The sequence below is a fragment of the Macrobrachium rosenbergii genome, chromosome 47, assembly GCF_040412425.1.
Source record: "Macrobrachium rosenbergii isolate ZJJX-2024 chromosome 47, ASM4041242v1, whole genome shotgun sequence".
NCBI classification, from domain to species: Eukaryota; Metazoa; Arthropoda; class Malacostraca; order Decapoda; family Palaemonidae; genus Macrobrachium; species Macrobrachium rosenbergii.
Window position 1 is genome coordinate 18,446,026 of NC_089787.1, and position 5,000 is coordinate 18,451,025.

The following is a 5,000-nucleotide window of genomic DNA, read 5'->3' on the forward strand; positions in this document are numbered from 1 at the left end:
TACTTTCATGTACCCTTTAAGCACTGAATGACCTCACAGGTGCCAGTGCTTGGCCTTGGCCTAATTCTTATATCCCAATTCCAAACTGATATATCTTTTGCAACTCAGTAATGCCCCTCACAATAGAGTCCCAGAGTCTGTTAGAGAGAGTTCATTAAACCGTTCGCTTTCCGGAGTCCAGAACTGTACCTTCATCACTGTTGAATTGAACTGATTATAGAATTTCGGCCAAAGGCCAAGTACTGGGACCTATAAGGTCACTCAGCGCTGAAACGGAAATTGACAGTAAAAGGTCTGAAAGGTGTAACAGGAGGAAAACCTCAAAGCAGTTGCACTATGAATCAATTGTTAGGAGAGGGTGGAAAGTAAGATGGAAGAAAGAGAATATGAAAGGAGGTACAGTAAAAGGAACGAAAGGGGGTTGCAGCTAGGTGCCGAAGGGACGCTGCAAAGAACCTCAAGTAATGCCTACAGCACACCGCATGAGGTGCACTGATGGCGCTACTCCCCTGCTGGTTTGTGAACCACTCTTGGCCACCAGCCCACCCAGCTCTTAGAAGCTACCAGCATTTGCTGGTGTCAAGAAAATGGGTGTGGGGCCAGCAACTGCATCCCTATGTATGTGCTGAAAAACTGAAGGGATATCTACTTTCAGCAAGGGATTCAGGTTGCCCATACCACTGGCCTCCATTTGGGATGAGAATATTCTGAATTATATTGAATAATTTTCAATAAATCTTGTAAATTATGAAAAAATAATCCTTTTGCCATTTAAATTATTTTAAAGTAATCCCTCTGTTCATGTCTGATAAGTCCTCAAAAACATTTTCAGTGATTAATTTATCATCCTGTTGAGTTACGTTAAATCCACCCATTGGCCTTTTGTTTAATAATTAATCCATTAACCTTTTAAATCATGATGAATTAATCCTTTAGCCTTTTAAGGTATGATGAATTAATCCTTTTACCTTTTAGATTATAGTGAATTAATCCTTTAACCTTTGAAATAATGATGAATTAATCGTTTATCCCTCCAAATTATGACGAATTAATCTTTTATAATTTTAAATCATGATGAATTAATCCTTTTACCATTTAAATTATGATGAATTAATCCTTTTACCATTAAGATTATAATGAATTAATCCTTTAACCTTTGAAATGATGGTGAATTAATCCTTTATCCTTCCAAATTATGATGAATTAATCCTTTATCCTTTTAAATTATGATGAATTAATCCTTTACTCTTTCAAATTATGATGAATTAATCCTTTTACCATTAAGATTATAATGAATTAATCCTTTAACCTTTGAAATGATGATGAATTAATCATTTATTCTTCCAAATTATGATGAATTAATCCTTTATCCTTTTACATTATGATGAATTAATCCTTTACTCTTTCAAATTATGATGAATTAATCCTTTGGCCTTTTGAATTATGATGAATTAATCCTTTATCCTTTCAAATGATGATGAATTAATCCTTTAGCCTTTTAAATTATGATGAATAAATCCTTTATCCTTTCAAATGATGATGAATTAATCATTTTTTCTTTCAAATTGTGATGAATTAATCCGTTATCCTTTCAAATTATGATGAATTAATCCTTTATCCTTTCAAATTATGATGAATTCATCCTTTATTCTTTCAAATTATGATGACTTAATCCTTTGTTCTTTCAAATTATGATGAATTAATCCTTTAGCCTCTCAAATTATGATGAACCAATCCTTCAGTTTTTTAAATTAAGAAGAATTAATCCTTTAACCTTTGAAATGATGATGAATTAATCCTTTACTTTTTAAATTATGAATAATTAATCCTTTTACCTTCAAAATGATGATGAATTAATCCTTCATCCTTTCAAATTATGATGAATTAATCATTTATCCTTTCAAATTATGATAAATTAATCCTTTATCCTTTCAAATTATGATGAATTAATCCTTTAGCCTTTTAAATGATAATGAATTAATCCTTTATTCTTTCAAATTATGATGAATTACCCCTTTATTCTTTCAAATTATGATGAATTAATCCTTTAATTTAAAATTCTGATGGATTGATATTTTAACCTTTAAAGCAATGATGAATTAATCCTTTTCAGCCTCTCAAATTATGGTGGATTAATCCTTTAACCAGTTAAATTATATTAAATTAACCCTTTAACCTTGAAGGTTATGATACATTAATCACTGAACCTCGTGAATAATAATATTACCTGTTCAACCTATGAAATGATGCTGAATAATCCCTTAACTAATGGCGATGTTAAGTTAATCCCTTCACTTATCAGATTACCACCTCCTCCCCAACCCAATACCCCTCCCCACCCCACCCATCATACTTTCCTTTATTATTATTATTATTATTATTATTATTATTATTATTATTATTATTATTATTATTATTATTATTATTTGGAAGCTTGAATTTCAAGTCAATGGCCCCTGTGGGCATGTTTCATATAAATAGGGTTCATCTTCTGAGAAATAATAATAATAATAATAATAATAATAATAATAATAATAATAATAATAATAATATTATTATTATTATTATTATTATGACAGAGTCAGAGTTTTTTCCGGTGAGAAATTTAATACCAATTTTTTTTTTTTTTTATGTAAACAGAACAAGAAAAATAAAAAAAAGGTGAGGTTGTCAGTCCCATGGCCTTCTTCACCACGATTGAGAACCTCTACAGTTGTCCAGCCACCATGTACGTGACTGTGTGTGTGTGTGTGTGTCTGTGTAGACAGACAGATAGGCGGCTGTCATTTTTAGGCAAATGTATCTGTGTTGTGTCTCTGTTCGAACGATCTCTTGTCCTACATGAACTCTGAGGGACATTGGCCGTCTGGAGTCACAGCAACGACATTGCCGGTGAACAATAAAAGCAACAACGGAAAACAACAACGAAAAACAACCCGTCTGAAAATCGAAAATTCAGAAGCGCACTCGCCTTGTATCTCTGGTCGAGGGGATGAGCCCGGCCCTGTTGCGACCACCACCAGCTAGGAGAGGAATTTGGCCCCCGCGCGTCTCTTCTTCTTCTTCTTCTTCCTCAGGAGGGACAAGGAGGCGGCTCTGGCCTCAGACGGAGTCCTCCTGCGGCAGAAGGGTCCTTAGGGCGCTGCTGTGTTGAGACGAGGTCCTCCTTCTTCTTCTTCTCCTTCTTCCGCCTGGGATATCACACGACGCAAGGGAAGGAACAAACTGCACTAGGGCCATATCCCTCCAGCCACCTTCCAGGCTGGCTCCGCACTGTCCTCTCTCTCTCTCTCTCTCTCTCTTTCTCTCTCTCTCTCTTTCTCTCTTTCTCTCTCGCTCTCTCTCTCTCTCTAGGCCACGGCCACCTCCATCATCGATCGTTCCCTCCGTCGCCAAGGAACGGCGCCCCCCCCACGGGCGAGGGGTGGCTGGTTCAAGGGGGCGCTCGGAAGCATCGTCGTCGTCCCAGGGAACTGCTACACACACACACACACACACACTCGAGGGCCAGGCTTTCGAGGCGCGCTGCCAAATCGATTCGTTGCATGAATATCTCCCTTGGGAAGTTAGTGCCGTCAGTGTATACCTCACGCGGCGCACTGTAGGCATATTACTTAAGGTTCTCTGCAAAGTCCCTTCGACCCCTAGCTGCAACCCCTTTCATTCCTATCACTGTAGCCCCTTTCAAATCTTTCTTTCTTCCGTCTTACTTTCCTCGACCCTCTCCTAACAATTGATTCACAGTGCAAGTATGTGGTTTTCCTCCTGTTACACCTGTCAAACCTTCCAGTTTCCTTTCCAGAGCCGAATGACCTCGTAGGTACCAGCGTTTGGACTAATCTCTGTAGTCTGTTCTGTTCTACATGAATATCGTCGCTTATTTGGACCCAGCCGCTGCTCCTGTTGCTGTTTCTGTGGCTCCAAGGCTTTCGTGGCTCCGAGCCACATCGATACATTCGAGAATTCACGTATTCGTTCCCGAGGTACGCGAATGGCGACCGTAGCCTGTCGACATTTCAGGGATTTTCTCCACAATTTTTTCCGATTTTTCGTCTTGTTCCGGACCCCACAAGCGACGTCCCAATTCCCAGGCCTAATTTGGGAGGAGTCATGGTCCTAATTATTATTATTATTATTATTATTATTATTATTATTATTATTATTATTATTATTCAGTAGGTGAAACCTATTCATATGAAATAAGCCCACCACAGCGGCCATTGAAATTCAAGCTTCCAAAGAATATTACGGTGTTCGTTAGGAATAAGTAAGAGGAAATAAAGGTTAATTCAAAAAGAAGAGATCTCACTTATTGAAAAGAAAAAATAAATTAATAAATAGATAAAAATGTATTAAAATGCAAGAAGATTAGTACTAGGTTGGTAATGCACTGAGTTTTCGCTTGGAACTTCTGAAGTTCCAATTGCAGACATCCTCTGAAGGGAGGCTGGTCCTAAGTCCCAGGCCTAATTAGCGTGACCCTCTCTCTCTCTCTCTCTCTCTCTCTCTCTCTCTCTCTCTCCTCCTGAGTAGCTAAAGAGATCGTGAAATTATCGCTTGATGGAAGAAAGTAGGCCTACAAGTCGCCATTTCTGGCAGACACTTCCATCATGCGCCTGTTTGTTTCTGTTTTGTTTCGACGCTCGACAGAAAATGGAAACATTTCCAAGCGAAAACGAAACATCTCCTTTTAGCGCTCGAAGGGTGACTTCGTTTGGGGCACGGAAATGCCCCCGTGGGCGTGGCATTTCCTCGGATCTACGATGACCTTTCGAACCCTCTCTACTTAAAGGTTCTTTGCGGCGTCCGTTAGGACACTAGCTGCGACCCCTTTCGTTCCATTCATGTGCTCTTTCTCCAATCTTACTTCCCACCTTCTCCTAGTAATTGTTTCATAGTGCAACTGCAACAAGGTTTACTTCCCGTTACACCTTTTTAAACCTTCCGACTGTCAATTTGTATCCGCACTTATGACCTCGTAGGCGCCAGCGCTTGATCTA

General features: G+C 38.6%; 1 protein-coding gene across 3 annotated transcripts in view; it reads right to left on the reverse strand.

Moving 5' to 3' along the window:
- The window catches only part of LOC136830571 (uncharacterized), a 51,550-nt gene that overhangs the window by 20,849 nt on the left and 25,701 nt on the right, over positions 1 to 5,000 (reverse strand). Inside the window, exon 1 of one of the 3 annotated variants that reach the window (XM_067090090.1) lies at positions 2,972 to 3,776. The exons of 1 other annotated variant lie outside the window; for it this stretch is intronic. The gene's annotated coding sequence lies outside the window, so the exon portion shown is untranslated. Of the gene's footprint in view, positions 1 to 2,971; positions 3,777 to 5,000 lie in introns of those variants that run through there. One more of the 3 variants, XM_067090091.1, reaches the window with a different exon arrangement.